Here is a 19,194-nt window from a genome sequence, read left to right as displayed (position 1 = left end):
AAAATAAATAAAAATTTTGCTGGAATGTAGGAAAAGATAAGATCACTTCTTGCTGGGAGCAAAACTAAGACCTCATTAGTGAGGTTACCTTCAGACTGGGCCTTGAGTGCTGAGCAGAGGTCGGGCCGAACAAGGTAGGCAACATTACATGGGCAGAAAAGTAAACAAGGGGGATAAGGAAACATAGATATACCAAAAGAACTAAAAATGTGGGATGGAACAAAAACAGAGACAGCTCTGCAAGCAAGCTTAAGGAGTCTGAATTCATTCTTCAGGCATTCAGGAACCTTTAAAAGTTTATTCTTGAAATAAGGACATCACAAGTGCATGGCAGGACACTTAATGTACTGTTCCTCACCACAGGGCATTTGGATATTGGGGAAGGGGGCACTGTTTGCGACACTGCCTGGGACAATTACTGGTACTTAATGGCCAGGGGCTAAAGTACTCAACTGCTATAATGTGCAAGGCAGCCCCACAGGAGGCTAATCTGGAAAAACTCAGTCAGGAAGGAGAGACACCAGCCAGCCCAGGGGCTGTCCTCCTATTAAAATACACTCTGTAAGGAAAGAAAAATGTCTTGGTGTCAGGGTAGGCCAACCATCCTCCAGGCAGCCTGCAGGCTGGGGCCCAGCCCTGCAGACTGCCTCTGAGGAGGGCTCTCCAAGTCTGATTGTAAGAGCTCTCCAGCCGGGGATGCCTGGAAGGTTCCCCCACCACTCCCAGCCCCAAATCCACCCTGTAATTTATTAATTGGACTGAATTAATTGAGAGGGCTGCACAATGACTTCCAGATGTCTGTATTGACAAAGAACACTGGAAATACAGGAAAAAATAAAGGCCTCAGCACATGGCATGGCCACGGAGAGATGAGGTGAAGGGAGAGATGGGTCCTGGGTAGCATTAGGCCACACCAGGAGCAGGTGGCAGAACCTTGAGCAGCCCCCTCCCCACACCCAGAGCCACAGGTACCTCCACTTAACTTAACTCCCAGAGTTTAAAACACTTTTGATGGTTTCTTAATGACAAACAATGATATAACAATATTAAAGTGTTTTATATACTGCCTAGGGCTAAGCAAGTAAGTCGAGGAAAATTGTAGGAGGTGTAGTTTTCATAATCTAATGGTAAGAGAGGAATCAATCAGGAAGACTCTGAATAAGAAATCAGAGGAGTTCTGTTAAGCCAGTGGCATCATTGGATTTTCACTCTGATTGCAGGTCCTTCTTTTCCTCCTCCTCCCCTGTACCTGTGCATATGCTATGTACATGAGATAACCTGACAATCTGTGAGTTCCCTGGAAGAACAGGAACTCTATTTTGTACATCACTAAACCACCATTAAAGCCCAACACAAAACTAATATAGAAGAACAACCATAATTCTGGTTTACTCCTGGTTCTTAAAACTGTCTGTACATTCAGAATTCTTTGAGATTTTTTTTTTTTAAAATACCAAAACCAAGCTCATCTCTCAGGGGTGCGAAACATTAATTTTTTTGTTGTTCTTTCCAGGGCCGCAGCCGAGGCATATGGAGGTTTCCGGGCTAGGGGTCTAATCAGAGCTGTAGCCGCCGGCCTACACCACAGCCACAGCAATGCAGGATCCAAGTGGCCATCTGCAACCTACACCACAGCTCACAGCAACGCCAGATCCCTAACTCACTGAGCAAGGCCAGGGATCGAACCCGCGTCCCCACGGACACTAGCCAGCTTTGTCAACCACTGAGCCACGATGGGAACTCCAAGAAACATTAATTTTGATTTTATTTGTTTAACTGAGCATCAGTCTTCTACTAAAAGGGGATAAAATATGTCCTACTTTCAACAAGACTAAAGTGAATATAAGTGGGGAAAAAGTAAGATAAAGATTTGAAAATGTTAATTCACCATGCACATTTGTAGTATAAACTTTATTTGTAGAGTTTTTTTTTAAAATGGGTTAATATTATCCTTGCAAATTTTCTATAACTCTAAAGTTATTCCAAAATAGAAACTTTAAAAATGGGTTAATATAGGATATAGTGATTTCCAAAGCAAAAAGGCACATTTCCAGAGCAAGCCCACATTGCCAACTGACTGTAGAATCCTGGCCTTTTCAGAAATTCTGTAGATATAAAGGAAGAGGCAACTTCTGAGAGAGTAAGAAAAAGGAAAATTTAAGCATCCATATGCAAACCATTGACTTGATCATATTTTCGGTATCCGCAGCACCACATGTTACCCTGACAGTGTACTCCCCATGGAGGCAATTCCAGCAACACCTCCACTAAGTGCCAGGGTCTGGGCAAGTATCTGCATATGACCTTAACAGCATCTTCTCAAACCATTCTTCCGTATTTTAACAATGGGCCAGCGACACCATTCCCAGGATTTATAATGAAATTTAATGACACATGCTGTATCCACCATCTCCAATGCCATATATCTCCCATTCCTTTCTACCAAGCCACCCCTTTATTTTCATCTTGACCCAGCTAAAATGTCTCTGATGTTGTGAACAATCCCCTGCCTCTCTCCAAAAAGAGTAGGTTAATTTTCAGGCTCTTCTATGACTTGTTTCATACTGATAAAACTCTGCACATAAGCTATTTAATCACCTGCCTATCTGCCCCAATAGGCTGGAAATTTCTAAGTGGTCTCACTATACCAGCACTATGCCTGGCTAGGAAGCCCTTAGAAAAACATGTTACACATGAATGGGTGAATGAATAAATGCTGATCTCCTTGGTTACTACTGATCCCTTTCTAGAATCTCTGTATCACCCTTCTAAGCATCCATTGAGGCAATTGCCTTTTTTTCCTCCCTTATTTTAGAGATATAATGAATCCTGTTGATAGATTTCCAGATATTGAACCATCTTAGCAATCCTAGAAAAAAATCCTGCTCAATCATAGTTGTAAAGTTTTGGTACACTGATGAATTAAATATGGTACTTTATAGAGAATTTTTGTACGTATAATCATAAGTAAGACCTTTCTACAGTATTTTTTCTCTACTTGTTTTACTTATCATTATAGGTTTTGATATGGGGGTTTTGTATCCTTTTCTACTGTTTGGATTTATTTATTGATGAGATTGAAACTATCCAATCTTTAAATGCTTTATCAGAATTCAGTGACACTTTCTTTAATAATAGAGATTAATCATATTTCTAATAACTTCTACAAAAATCATAGGAGTTTTACACTTCTTTTGAGGTCATTTTTCAGCATTTATATTCTGCTGGAAATTCATCCATTTCCTCTAGGTTTTTACCTCTGCTCCCTTCCATTCAATTAAAAATGATGTCTTATCAACTATGTACCACTGAGATCCTGAGCATCACTTCCTACTTGTCCTGAAAGACATAATCACATTCTCTATCCTCCAGTTCAAGTTATGTGCCCATTCACTACACTTCCACAGTACCTGGAATACCGCCGACATCATGCTCATCACATGTCACTCTGCCTCTCTGCTTGCCTGTATCAGAAACTAAACTCTTGAATCCTTGAGCATAGAGTAATTATCGTTCTCTAACATCAGGGCCTAATACATGATAGGCACTCAATAAAAATGTCTGTTAATTTAATGCATGAATAGATTTATTTGCCTAGCAGTGGAGCTGCATAAAAAGCAAAGTCTCATCCTATACTCAGATGAATCAGATTATCATCCTGTATTCAAGGAATTCTAAGCCTACCTGAAGAAGATATATTTTTCTATGTGAAAAGAGACAGAGAACAACACAAAGTGTACACACACACACACACACACACACACACACACACACACACAAAACAACGAACTGGGATATGTCACAGGATCTAGCACAGAGGTAACCATTAACAAGGAATTTGAAAGCTAGGTAGCTCTGAAAGATAAATGGAACAAGCAACAAAAATAATGCCTGGAAATTCTGGAACAGAAGGAAAAAGGAAGTCATTTCAGTGGGACAGGGTATAGACAAGTTTTATTGAAATGAGGGACTCAGAGAGAATATTTGGGGAAAATATTTGGAAGATTAAATGAGTTGTGCTTTTTAAAGATGTCATATAAAGAAAACAAAAGAAGCTTATAAAGGGCGGAGAGGAGTTCCCATCATGGCTCAGTGGTAACGAATCCGACTAATATTCATGAGGACTCGGGTTTGATCCCTGGCCTCACTCAGTGAGTTAAGGATCCAGCATTGCTGTGAGCTGCGGTGTAAGTCACAGGTGCCGCTCAGACGCTGCGTTGCTGTGGCTGTGGCATAAGCTGGCAGCTGTAGCTCCAATTTGACCCCTAGTCTGGGAACTTCCATATGCTGTGGGTGTGGTCCCAAAAAGCAAAAAGAAGAAGAAGAAGAAGAAGCAGCAGCAGCAGCAGCAGCAGCTAGAACTATTCTCTATAAACAGGAATAGGAGTTCCCATCATGGCGCAGTGGAAAAACAAATCCAACTAGGAACCATGAGATTACAGGTTCAATCCCTGGCCTTGCTCAGTGGGTTAAGGATCTGGCGTTGCTGTGAACTGTGGTGTAGGTTGGAGATGAGGCTCAAAGCTGGCATTGCTGTGGCTGTGGCATAGGCCGGCAGCAATAGCTCCTATTAGACCCCTAGCCTGGGAACCTCCATATGCCGTGAGGCCCTAAAAAAAAAAAAAAAGAAAGAAATCTAACAGGAATAAAAACTATGTAAGAAAAACTAATCCCTGCAGGATGGATCCAAAGAAGGTGTTAAATACAATAGTATAGACATAGTCCTTTTGACCTTTAACCAGAGAGGATACTCATTTGCAGAATGAATGTCTGTAAAGTCCCATTCAGCTCTAATATTCTATAGTGCATTCCTTCTCTGAAATCTTAAATAAACCCCTTCATTTTGATAAGTGGGTTTGCGGAAACCTCACAAGTTTAGTGAATGAGCAAACTACAACATTTCCATGGGGTTTCTCAGTTTCTCAGAAAGAGACCCACTGTAAACACAAAGATAAGCACTGGGGAGAGTTGGTTTTGCTGGACCAAAACTTACTCTGCTCTTACTTCCTCTGGTCCTAGACTGGTTTCACTCTAAGCTTATAATCATCATGAAAATAAGAAGTGAAAGGAAAAATCTTCACAGAGGCTCTGAAAATATACAAACACCATCAGAAGAGTGGAAAACAAGAGAAGTGACCCTTATCTAAGCAAGATGCCTAAAGCTGAAGGGAGTTAGAGGACTGGGGCTCCCTAAGCACTAGTCTTTCAGGAACTGTCCTCAAATGCAAAGCAAAGAACCTAAGAGGTTTCACCTCTTGCTGCTCTGTTGCTCTTCTGTCTTCTCCTCCTAACTGTTCAGTGAGTACAAGAAAGCTACAGAGTGACAAAAAATAGCAAGCATTTATTGAGGACTTATTATATGTGATGAAATTTTCTACTGGCCACATAATCATCCTATTTATTATATGAGGTAAGATTATCATTCTCCACATTTAGCAGATCAAGAATATAAGGCTGTAAGAGTTAAAGAAACTTGCTCAAAGAGACACTGCTAACAAATAGCAAAGCTGAGGCTTGGACACAAGTTTTGGACCCCCAAGTCCATGGTCTCCACCATGGTACAGCCTCTCTATAGGAAAAAGGAAAAGACCAAAATCCAAAGGAAGTCATCACATAGAAACAGGAGGTTTTGCTTTTATATCCATTCGTAGCTCTTGGGTGCTACTTGCCGCAATGTCTTCTCTGCTTTGTTCCATCAAATCTATCATGAGCCACACAAACTGATAAAGCCAAAAGTCTGACCAAACTGATCAAACATAACCAAACACAAACAACTGCAAAAGGCCATATGACAACCAAGACCCTTCCTCACCAGAGGGAATACATAAGACTACAGGTAAAGTGACATTTAATACTAAAAAAAGTTACCAAGCCTTGCTAAAGATGGCATGTAAATGACAAGTCACTGTCATCCACAAAAATAGAATGAACTAGTGTTTGCTCAAGTTTTGCTTCTTTTCTAAAATCCACAGTGTACTCTTCTTTAAATATTTACTTAGATTACCAAAATTTAAAAACAACCAACCACCCATTGCATGGTATTATCTAACACCAAGTACTATAAGCTTAAGGAAGTGGTTTTCAAACTGTCTGCACACTAGATTCACCTGGGAATCTTTATGTATGTATTCTGATTCAAGTGTTGCTAATGATTGACTCAGAGTGTTTATATTAATCTTTAAATCATGTTGCATTAGTCCCTAAATCTCCCTTGGCAATTAACCCAAGACCTGGCTCTTGGTCAATGTTTGCTGAATAAATGAATGATACTGAGGGACATGGCAGGTATTAACATCACCATTTTATTGATGGAAGATTTGAGAAGCTGAGATACTTTGCGACTTAAACATCAGATGTAGTTGATAGCCAACTAAACTTTAGGATTGTCCACTTAAACAACTGAGATTTAAATAACATTCTCCTATATTTTAGAGATGTTTCACTATCTTCTCTCTTTATATAAAAATCAGTGCCTTCCTAAAATTTCAAAACTGCTTCCTTAAGGGGGTATTAAAATGCTACACTGAGCTTCCCCTTATAGGTTACAGCTAATTATCCTTTTCTCCAACTTGGAACTCAGCTCAAAGATACCTGATCTTCTAAATTCAGACCTAGCTCCCAGTCTTAGCTATACCATGAGCTCACAGTACAACCTTTGCTCTCTCTGGGATCACAGTGTCCTCCTCTGAAAAAGATGTCATTAGGTTACTAGATAAACGCTAACAACAACTCTACTCAAAACTCATGAGTCTATGGAAGCTCCTGATTATATATATATAGCTAGAAACAAGTAAAAGTCAGCCAAATCATCTATAATTCTCCTCTTAGATCACCAGTGAGGAAGTACAGTCCTCTTTTTTTCCCCCTTCTTTTTTTGTCACTCATTGCCCTGACTCTTCAATCCTCCCTCTTGTGGGAGGGAACCTTAGATTGATCTCAGAGATTACCAAGGTATCAATCAAGATTTATTATGCACAAGTAAATAAGTACTTTAGGCAAACCTTTTCCAAGTGGTGTAGGTAAGTCCCTACCAGTGTAATTACGAAGCAAATATGCTGTGGCATGTGATGGAAGCGTGGGAAGACAACGTTCAAGAATAAGGCAGGCTGAAAATTGCACACAATTGTTAGTTGAACAGCAAATGTAATCACTCTTCCTCTGAAGCATCAGGTCAGATGAGAGCCGGAAGGGCAAACAGGATCTGCCATGGACTGAAAATGTCAATGCATTCACTCCACTTCTCTTTACAGGCAGCTTTGGCCCTGCACTGGCTAAGTGCCCCACTCTCTGCATGGACAGCTGGCATTACTCGGAAGGGGTGATGAGAGAACAACTCCACAGAAATGCCAAACCTTTATATAGACTATCTGAGAGACAGTTGGAAATACTGGAAAAAAAAAAAACACTAGACTGAAATGCAAAGGACTTGGGCATAATTTTCAGCTCAGCCACTCACCGGCTCTACCACTTTCGTCTTTTGAACTCTTGTGTCTTGAACCTCAGCATATCTCCCAGCGCATCTCCCTATCTGTAAACTGAAGATTAGATGCTGGCTACCATTCCTCCCAACTCTCATGTCCCGTGATTCCTCCTAAAAGTCCGCCAGCTGAGTAAGATGAAGTTCTTACAAAAACTGTCTTCACTCCTATGAGTCCCATTGACCAGGAATTGTAGAGTGAAGGGAGGTAGGCTAGGAATCAACACATTAAGGCCAACCTGCCTTGCACAGAGTAAGCGTGAATGCAAATCAATGCTAAAGGTGCCATCCCCATGCTGGCAACACAGGTGGTGGCAAGAAAAACCCAACTACATCTGCAGATCCCAGTAAACCAAGAAGAAAAAGAGAAGCATCAATCTATTCAAGTAAGTAATTGTCTCCCATAAAGAAGTGAGGCTGAATAGAGACATACTCCACATTGCACTGTCACTTCAGATTCAGAATGTCATTTGCAAATGAAACAATCAGCCCTGACAGGAAAACAATAGCACTGGAAGACCAGGCTGCAAGAGAAGGTAAAGGAGAGAATGGAAACAAACCAATTACTAACTCACTGGTTTTTATTTGCTACAAACGGGTGACAACAGCCAGGACAGGCCATTTGATGTCCAAGAAGTTATATGGAGTCTCAGGTGGCGAAATCTTAGGGAACAATTTGTTCTTTTTAACTTGAATATACAACAACCAAGATTTAGACAAGTTCAAGTGGCTTATGCAAGGTAATATAGCAGCTAGTACATACTGGAAATTGGATTCAAACCCAGTTATTCTGCTTCCAGAAAGTGTTTGCAGTGGAAAAGTTTCATTAAAGAATCAAGAAACTCTGTCGATTGTTGGATGATACTAGGAAGAGTAGGTAAACGGCAGAGAAAAGGACATAGACATTAAGAATTTCTCTTCCAAAAGAGTCAGTACCCACACCGCTGGAAGTGAGCATGGAAGTCAGGAGACCCCCGACCTCCCACTCTGGGTCACATTTAATGACAGTGGTTCTATTTGGCTAAGTGACCAAGAAAATATATACCCTCTCTGGACCTCAAATCCTCCAGCTCTAAAATAATAAGCATTAACAAGATGATCTCCAAAACCCTGCTTTCAACAACATGCTATGTTACAGACTGGTATAGCTGGTCTGTGGAATGTGCTGTGTTTATTTAAAAAAAAAAAAAAAAAAAAAAAAAAAGTTCTCCTAAGTAAGTTTCTTCTATGGCTCTGATTCTAACAGATTTTTTCTGTACAAGACCAAGAAAAGGGGTAATAACAGCGTGAGCCCATTGAGCTCAGTAAATCTATTTCTAAAGGTGGAAATCTGGATTTACAAAGATGAGATTCTGAATCTCTGATTCATAGGGGCTTAAAATCCTGGTTTATATGTTGCCCCTCCATCAGGATGAAAAAGTGACTATGGGAAAAAGCATCAATATCAACTTCTCTAGTTTGGCCTCCCTTTGATGGTATCTGGCTGGAATCCTCTCATTCTAAAACCACTGTGAAGTGAGTAAGTCCACAAGTTAATTGCTGCTCATTGTCTGCATTCCCCAACAGCTTGCTCAAACTTGTATTAAAATACATGAATACCATGTTTCAGTTATCTGTTTACAAGTCCATTGTACCCATTAGACAGGTCAGAGACTAACTAGCACTTGAAGGATGATTTAATTGATTTGAATTTTTTTAATAATTTTGTATTCTCCTTTATTACAAATTCACCTTGATATCCCAGTAAAAGTATATTGAATAAGAGAGAAAAAAAAACTTTATTTTAGATATAGCTTGAAAAAGTAGAAATATTTCATTTCATTTTCAATTAATATAAACCCTCTCTTGACAAATCTCAGGCTGTATTTACATCTGATACTGCAGCTTGTGATTCTGTGAAGCAATGTTTGCCCAGGCCACATAGCCTGCCAAGAGCAATCACAGCAACAAGACACAGAGTTAACTATTACACGTCAGACTTTTAAACATTATATTGCTCACAAAACTGTCACCTATCAACTGTGCTGTTTATATCCTATCATCTCAATTAATGGTTGTACACTAATTTAGAGCTTTTGCATAGAGTTTGACAGTATAATTTGAATTAATGTCACTGAATTTAGATAATATGGTTATTATAAATTAAAGTTTCCAAATTAATCTTTGTTTCTCTAATATTAATTTTCATCTTAAATTTCTATTAAATCCAAAATCTACCTCACTCTAAGGGTAAAATATAAGGACATTGCTTAATTAAACTAACATGCCCAATCATTGGGAAAATAAAGGGGAGGGAGAAGAGGCACAAATTTTCATCCTTCAAGGGCCATGAGATAGAGTTTTAAAATACAAAGAGATTCAACTTTATGTATTATATGCTCCAAAATAATAATTTCTGTTTAACACCAATTCAAAAGCCTGGAGAAATTTCTCAATATTTGAAATGGTATGAAAAAACAGGTTTCTCATTAGAATGTGTTATAAATTCAAATTATGTAAGAGAGGCTAGTTTTGCAATTTCACATTTAATAGCAAAACAATTGAAACCATTTTCAACTAGTGACCTTTTTCTTAAGTCATGTTGGAAGTTGTTCCACTTTTATTTCAAGATTTTGAAACAGAGACAAAAATCTGTAAAAGCAATGACCAATAGCCGCTGAGTAAAAACGAGCCAGGCTGTTTCGGATCAGTTTCAAAATGACATAGGTGGATGATATTCCCTTTCTAATTTCTCTCGATGTGAGGGCTGGTGAATTATTATCAATTACTGACTATATGCAAAAAAAAGACAATGCCAAATATGAAGAATATACAGGATTGGCTGACATTCTAGGGAAATAACACACACCCATATGATGTAAGGTAGTAGCTGATGACTTATTCAGCAATATAGAAGTTTAATATCCAAGCAACATAAAATTAATAGTTATTTCTTCTAATGTGGAGCTGAAGCTGCAACTTAAACACCCTCTGCCAGTTTGTTTGCCCACAACCAATGACCAGGAACTCATTACCTCATGGCACCCCTTCCATGGCACAAAAGTTGTAACTGTTAGAAAGTTATGTGAGGCTGAAACTTGTATTCCCCTAAGAAAACATTGATCAGTCCTACCTCGGCCTTGGAATCACAAGCCAACGTATACATGGCAGCCCTCCAGATATTTTAAATATTTACCTAGTTTCCTACTTTTTTTTTTCTGTGTACCAAGTTTAAAAAGTCCAGTTCTCCCTTTTCTTTAACTTAGCCTTATAGCTTTAGAACAATAAGATGAAATTAAAAATCTCAAACCAGTAGTTTTCAAACTTTCTGTTAGCAAAAAAATATTTCTTGATGCCAAATCTTTAAGAAAATCCCAAGAATAAAATAAGCAAATTGATAAAATAGCTCCTCAAATTTATTTAAATCTTTAACCTTTGGCAACTTCACAACTTCATTTGTAGGGGGAAGTACAAAACATTATTACTCCTTAGCCCTCCTTTGAGACCTATGCTATGAGCCAGGTTGAAAACCCTCTGCTCTAAAATATTATAATGATTGTGAGGGACAAAAAGAACAACGATGTTGTCTTCCTTTGTTTTCCTAATAGAGAATCTGTCCCATCAGCAGTGTTCAGCAAGTGATTATTACATAAAAGAAAGTAAACTTAAAGATTTGGGAATATAAAGAGTTAAGTTCTGCTTCTGAACTTCACATGCTAAACACTGTTTTCCACAAGTCCTTATAATTAGGGGGACCATACATCCAATTTATGCCTGCTGTTTCAGTGTAATTATCAGCAGTGCCCTCTTCCCTCTCAGAAGTGTCCCAATTTAGACTATATTTTAATCTATATAGTCACTTTACTTACAAGACAATAATAATGAGGTTTTGGTCACTGAATCCAAGAGAATTCTGAACATGATAGGGTCCTCTCCCAAAGGGTCCATATGGCCAAAGACCTCCCACACTTTGAGTTTATTGCTGCAATTGTTAAGAGGACAGAACAATTAGCAATGGGAAGGAGAGAGGGCCTTGGGGGATTCCCTCCTGCAGAAGCACGTGCTTCCCAGTAAGGAGAGAAAAATGTACCAAAATGATTGTGCAGGAGTAGAAAAATATTAGATACAGCAGAAATCTAGAGGAAGCTGGTATCAATGACCCTACTCTCTCAGTCTTTTTCTCCTGAAGCAAAGAATATCACCTTTCCTAAGAAAACCGGATTATTTACTTCAATTATATCTTTACCACATGCCCACTCCTCATGACCAGCAGTATCACCAGTGATTTTATTGTGTCTGTTTGGTTTCAAGTAGAAGGACAACACATTTGCCTAATTCTTAATTTGGAACAGGAAAAAATTAGGGAGTGAACAGGAAACAAATACAATGTCCCCAAATGTATTCAATAGGGTATAATAGAGAAGATGGGGGGGATTACTTACAAATGTTTAACATTTTTAAATAAGGGGTTACATGAGAGTTAAGGGAAATAAAGTCAAAAGAAATCAGTGCAGGCACATAGGCTATATGTCTACTTAATACATTTTAAATAAACTATTTTATATTGATTTCCCTGGGAAATTCTAAATGTATATTCCACAGAGGTAGGGGAGAAGGTGAAGCATTCAAGATGGAAAGTTGGCAACCCTTGCCAAAGATGGAACTCCCCCTAGACACAGTAAGCTCTGTTATATCATAATATTGCATGTCTCCTCATAGTACTTTCCAAGACGTATGAAACCAAAACAGTTTAGAATACTCTCCCAACTCAGGATCTTCCCTCCTTATGGCATTTTTTCTGATAAAACAGGAATTCCCCTTAGGGATTCCCTAAAGTAAAACTGTTGCCTTCCCTTCTGTTATATAATTAATTACACTGACAAAGAGAGATTTAATGGAATATAATTGTTAATTCATCCTCAGTTTAATATCAGAACCTTATGGAAGACATGTCCGAAATGTGACAGTAAGCCTTCCTGTGTTGGATACGGTGGATTAAACTTGCCACAGTGCAGAGGCTGACTTACAGGGGAGGCAAAAGAGATTCCACCAAAATATAAATACTGGGGAGACTTGGAAGACAAAAGTAAGATGGAGATCATGCTTTGTGGCTTTGGCTTGCTTTCAGCTGGAAGCATAGTCGCGGAGACAGAGGGGTTTTTCTGCATCCACCTTCCTATATTCAGTTTTCAGCCTTGTGGTTGTCAAGAAGCAGCTGTGGCAGACAGTGGCTGGGCTCCATGTTTTAGGGTCCAGTGACTACCTTCCCAACCATGGCTTCTTAATCTCTGGTTCATAAGCAGAGTGCTGTATTCTTGAAGACAACAGTTCACTGGTAGCTTCATGAACCTCTGTGTCACAGTTGTGGAAAACATGGCAATTTTGTGTGATTCTGAGATTTCTTACTGGAAGTTCAGCCTACAGCTTGCTCTATACAATCCTTCCCACAACTTTGAAACACCTAACATCCTGCATTAAAACCTATCTGCTTAAAACATCTAGAATGGTTTGTTTCCCACAGTAAACCCTGACCAATCCCCACATATTTTTAAAATTCTGTTTGCCAATAGACAGTAATATTTTATCAACAAGAGACAGATTCAAATCACTCATTTTGCAAAGAAGTTTTTTTTTTTAATTTTAGTTTTTATATTTTTTTAATTTTATGGGAGCACCCGCAACATGTGGAAGTTCCAGGGCCAAGGAATGAATTCAAGCCACAGCTGTAGCAACACTGGATCCTTTAGCCCACTATGCCTGGCCAGAGATCAAACCTGTGCCTCTGCAGTGAACCAAGCCACTGCAGTTGGATTCTTAACCCACTCAGCCACTGTCCGAACTCCTATGCAAAGAGGTCTCAAGTGCCTGTGCAAATCCTTCTGATCTTCACTAGGGAGCAGAACCATGCACAGAACAGACAGTGCCAGCCCTCTCAGAGCTTCAAGACTGGTGGCAAGAGGCATGACACAGCAGGGGAGGTATGATGTGACATGGAACAAGCCAATGGGTAGCCTAATCTAGCCCCAGCAATTTAGCCTCAGTTTTATTAATAACTGGCCATGTTTTCAAATCAAGATGGCTAGATGAATGAAAGTCCCTTTAACCTCTAACATTCCACAATTCTATGAGTCTTTATACCCGTAAGGGAATTTACTTGGATTCAGGTCCTAAGAAAACTTCCTAAATTTTCAGTTCCCTAAATCTGAAAGTCAGAACACAAAGGTCACATAACACAAAAACCTCACAGTTAAAATAGGAACAAGAATCAGTGACCCCCAAATGTTAAGCATTGTGGCAGCCTACAACTAGAAAACCTCAGGGAAAAAATCCAAACTCAGGGTTGCAGTGGTTGTTAAGAATACCAAAGAACAAACAGTTTCCTCAGGGTCTCTATCTTCTTTGAATGTGTCTGCCTTACTATCTGAAAAAAGGGGGGGGGGGAATATTTACATATATCTGTCTTCTCTGAAAGCACTTAGACAAATAGTAAAATAAATATTAGGCAAATGCAATAATGCTTAGATATCTTAAGAAAAGTCACCAATTTTTTCATGTCTTGGACAACAAAATGCCTGAAACTCATAAAAGCGAAGCAGTTCCGTAGATAGGAGGAAAAATGTCTGAAGAGTCAAGGTCATGAATTTAAAGACAGTGATGCTACCAGCTCCAGGGGTAGCCTCAGGCCAGGGCCTTCCAAACCTCACTGACCTTAGCTACCTCATCTATAAAATGGAGACAACAATCTCTGCCCTGTTTACCTCATTGGTGCTTATGGGGAGTAAGTGGATACTGGACACAACAACATTTCATAAATAGCAAATTATATATATATATATACACAGAGAGAGAGAGAGATTATTAATAAAGGAATTTCAAAGGAAGGCTGTGAATAGTACTTTGCAAGCTTAGGCAGCAAAAGGAAATATAAATATAGCCATGATTTTACAACTTTATAATCAGGAGGAAGAAATGGTGATCAGAATTGTGACAAACAACAATGCCCGAAAGAGAAGAGAAACCAGCTCAGCTCTGTCATAATGGTCTCAGTTCCTGTAGTACACACAATGGAAAGACTGCAGGGAGGGGCAGGAGCAGCCTTTGTGATGGCAGCTCACCCAGGACTTGGAAACCCTGGTCTAAGAAAAGGATGTTTCAGTCATTATCATAATCTCATGGTGCGTCTAAGAATTCTGTGGCTCTATGCAAGTGATATCATCACTGTCTCAGTCACATATCTTGGAAAACAGAAATAGCTGTCATCACTCAGGAGTGAAACATAATTCTGGCCATTTCTTTAAAGTAGCATAATTAGAGGAATGAGGCTCAAGCTCTAAGATTCCTCACCAGGATGGACAAAATGCAAAGGCAGATCTTGCCCACAATTGGATTTTATGGTCCAAAGGGCATAGGTAGGTTCTGATAACATTCAGACAACAACTAACTCTAAAGAAGAAACTAAGCAATAGATCCACACAGCCAAAACCATTCAGGACACAGACAAAGTGGTCCTCCAGCCTTAATGTATTGGCAATAAGCCAGACTTGGACACAGGTAAGATCTGAACTGAAAATCAAGTCCCAGGCCCTTAAGCACAAAGTTACAGGAAGAGTTATAATTTATGAAGCAAAATGGTGCCCTGTTATATGCACTGGTCTGGAGATACCACAGGTTTCCAAGGCTTGAGACATCAGGTGACAAGAAGATGAAATAAGTGAGATAAATTAACCATACTTGTAATTCACTGAAGAGGAGATCCCAATGGAAAACAAACAGAGCAAATAATAATAAAACACACACACACACACACACACACAATTTTAATAGTAGAGAAATGCAAATTAAAAAGTAAGGAGATACTGCTTTTCACACACAGTTTGGCAAAAAATTAAAAGGCATATAAAATTCACTTGGGAACAGATGTGTAAGGAAACTATCACAATATTATGCTTCTTCTTATAAACAGATGTATCCTCTATTTCTTTATTAGATATATGACTTCTTGTCTACGGCGGCTTTGGTGCCACAATGGCAGAGTTGAGTGGTTGTGACAGAGACACACTGGCTTCAAAGCCTAAAATATTTGCTACCTGGTCCTTTACAGAAAAATTTTGCAAACTCAAGTTCTAAACTAAAAAAGTTATTGCTTCCAATTACTAAAGATATAATCAATCTCTTCTCTTATTAAATTAAAGCCTTTTGCTAGTTGTCTTCTTTATAACATGACCTTTAATTCATATCAAAGTCTATATACATATTTATGATATAACTCTTTTTCATTAGCACCCATCAATTATTCAGTGCCATTAGAGGAACCCCCTTTTCAGAATGCTGAGATGGTCCCTTTATGGCATACTCAATCCCGTGTGTAGTTGCTCTATATCAGGGTGGGTTATGTCACCACAACAGCTTTCTTCTATTCCAGCACTAACACTTACCCACTTGAGTTAGGAATCCCTTATAATCAACTTCAGCTTCTAGCCAGGCTGGTCCCTGTCCCTATTACCCTTATTTTTCAAATGTTTCTTAGCTATTTTGCCTGTTTATTATCAAGATAATTTTAGTTTTTTTTATTTTTGGTTAGGATTTAAGAACAATTCTCTTGAGAGTTGTGCTGAGATTACATGAAATGTAAAGGAAAATAACTACTTAAAAATATTTATATTTCCATTTAGGAATAAGGTATGTCTTTCAATTTATTCAAAGCCTCCTTCATAAAATTCAAAAAGTTCTAGAACCTCTTAAGATAAGCCATGAACAATTCTCATTAAAATATTTGTGCTTCATTTTGCTGTTAATAGGTTCTCACAGATCACAAGGTATTTATGTTCAAATGCCATAAACAAAATATTACTGGAAATGCGACAGGAGACATGTTTAACATCGCAATAACCAAAGAAACACTAATACCAAGAAGACAATATATGTAATTCTGGCACAACTGGGGAGATTCTGATTCACTCGCACCTTCCTGCTGCAGTTAGAGAAACATCCGTTGCAGAACACAAATCATCAGTGAATTTGAATAACCATGAAAGGTTAACCTCTGACTCTGAGATCTCAACCTTCCTACATGTTTAAGATTTTTGATGAACTAAGCTATATTTATGCATAAAAATGTCAATCACAGCCATATATGAAAATAATAGAATATTTAAGATATGGCATAACCACTCAATGGAGTATTAAACATATTAAAAATGTAATCATTTAATAATATGCAGCAATACAGAAAATGCTTAATGTAAGATTCTAAGCGATACACAGCTCTATGGTAATTTTTGCTAATAGCTAAAGACTGGAAGGAAATACCCAAAAATGATAGGGTGAACCTGTATCAAGATGGCAGAATTATGGGTAACATTTTTCCTTCTAAATGGTCTGAGCTTGATACAATGTTGCAATTTTGTTTATATTTTTCATTTTTATGCATTTATTAGTTGAGCAACCATGTACATAATTATTTCAGAGATAAATAGATTGATGAGAACAAGCTATTTGTTACATTAACAAACATGAGGGAGTTCCCATCCTGGCTCAGCGGAAACGAACCCGACTAGGAACCATGAGGTTACGGGTTGGATCCCTGGCCTTGCTCAGTGGGTTAAGGATCCAGCATTGCCGTGATCTGTGGTATAGGTCTCAGTCGCGGCTTGGATCTGGCATTGCTGTGGTTCTGGCATAGGCCGGCAGCTATAGCTATAGACCCCCAACCTGGGAACCTCCATATGCCGCGGGTTCGGCCCTAAAAAGACAAAAGACAAAAAAAAAAAAAAAAAAAAAAGAAAAGTAGGTTAGCACAGAATGGTAGAGTTGATAAGGCCATGAGAATCCCTCTTATTAGATTTCATCCTATATTTATAAAATTTTGAAAAGAGGGGACCAATTTTAGAAGCCTTCCAGTTTTAAGGCTTGCAATTCTTTGGTTATTAAAGTTGGAGAAATGAGACTCAGGCTTGTGAACTGACTTTTCTAAGGCCCACAGATCAAGTCACAGGCAGAATTGGGACTAAAATCCAGACCTTCAGACTTGAGAGGTTGTGTAATTTCCTACACAGCATTTTGTGTTGTCATTTTTCTACAACCAAATCTCGGGTCATTTTAATATTTGTATATATACTCTGATGTGCTAGAGTTTGAATTAAATTTCTTTTCTAAACATGACTTTTCAATAGAGAGCATCAAAGTATATCTTTTCTACAAAAGCTTGCTTAGTAGAACTAGTCATTGCCTCATAGAGTCATATAGCAATTTCAGTGCTGAGTTAAGCAGTAACTTAATAAAAAGGTAAACTTTGCCTTCAGACACTTACTTTAGAGCCTGTGGAGTCTCAACTTGTAGTATTATCACTCTAGGGAAGAAAATTCCTTCGAAATTTGAAGGCTAATGAGAATTATTTCCTAGACTTTTCTCACTGTAGCCTGACAACAAATTTGGGAGAAGAGATATTTATATACCTGTATACACAGTGGATAACCATAATTAGTTTCTAATATTGTATAATGCCTAAAGATAACATTTAGAGCCCACATGTATTTTAATGTTCTGTGAATTTTGAGGGGTTCTAATTAGGTCCCAGTGGAGGTAATATTTAGAAAGGAACAAGGTAAAATGATTCATCAAATGGAAAAGAGTCAAGAATAAATGGTTAAAAATATGGAGGGATTGGCACGTGTACATGTTTGTTTGTGTACTATACACACGCTATGATTTAAGCATCATCTATGGAAGGAATACTTTCTAAGAATCTGAGCAAACCACCTCCAGACATGGGCAAGATAGTTTCCCATTTCCTGATATGCTGCAAACCTTTCTCTAATTTCTACAGTTTTCTAAACATTGAGATACACATCATCATCCTCATACCTTTTTTGTTCATCTTCAGAAAAAAAAGCATAAATCTTTTATTCTCTTTGATATTATTCAAATCATAATAAAATTAAAATTAAAAAGACTGAGAGTTGGAATGAGGCAAAAGCCAGGTAGAAATTTTCAATTAAAAAAATATATATTTGTGTGTGTATATATATATGTATAAACACAAATCACCTCAGCAAAGAGAAAGAATTTGGGGGTTAAATACACGTGAAAGATTAGTATACTAGCAACCTCACAAGAATCCCCATTCAAATTTAATCTTTTCTTCTCACATTCTTCAGACACACTTTGGTGGCTTTAATGTTGAAAGTATCCTAACCCAGCCTAGCCAATAGTATATACTTCCTATTAGAATGTCTATCTCTTCCACCAGACAAGAAGCTCCTTGAGGGTAGGAGCTACATTTTAATCACAGTTTCAATTCCTAAAGCACCTTACACAATGTCTGATTTCAAAAAAAATACATTTTATTAAGTGGCAAACCATGCTCAGGAAGTGAGGAGAAAGTAAACTGAGAATAATATTTACCAAAAAAAAACAGTTAAAATGGATTATATGGGTCTATACTGTCGACATTCATCAGATAAAACAAACATATTAAATTTTCCATTAATACATGGAAAAATATCTTCTATGCCTGGTGTCATCCCTGATTATGTCTGGGAACAAATGTACCACAACCGGTTGGAAAGGAGAGTGTAATTTGAGGTAGAAAAGAATGGAACTGGATTCAAAAATAGAATCTTCATAAAATTTTAATGTGACAAAAGTCAGTAATTTCATCCTAAACACTGAAAAAAAAAAAAAATTAAAGGCAAGAAGAAGCTAAACAAACACCAGTAAGCCTGAATAGAAAGCACAGA

At 38.2% G+C, this 19,194-nt stretch overlaps 1 protein-coding gene across 6 annotated transcripts in view; it reads right to left on the bottom strand.

The window, feature by feature from the left end:
* Positions 1–19,194, bottom strand: part of LPP (LIM domain containing preferred translocation partner in lipoma) — a 696,555-nt gene that overhangs the window by 466,084 nt on the left and 211,277 nt on the right. The window contains exon 1 of one of the 6 annotated variants that reach the window (XM_021071251.1): positions 454–718. The exons of the other annotated variants lie outside the window; for them this stretch is intronic. The gene's annotated coding sequence lies outside the window, so the exon portion shown is untranslated. Of the gene's footprint in view, positions 1–453; positions 719–19,194 lie in introns of those variants that run through there. 6 annotated transcript variants of the gene reach the window in all.

This window comes from Sus scrofa, chromosome 13, assembly GCF_000003025.6.
Source record: "Sus scrofa isolate TJ Tabasco breed Duroc chromosome 13, Sscrofa11.1, whole genome shotgun sequence".
In the NCBI taxonomy this organism is placed as follows: domain Eukaryota; kingdom Metazoa; phylum Chordata; class Mammalia; order Artiodactyla; family Suidae; genus Sus; species Sus scrofa.
Note: the sequence above shows the minus strand (reverse complement) of the source record. Positions and strands in the feature narration are given on the sequence as shown.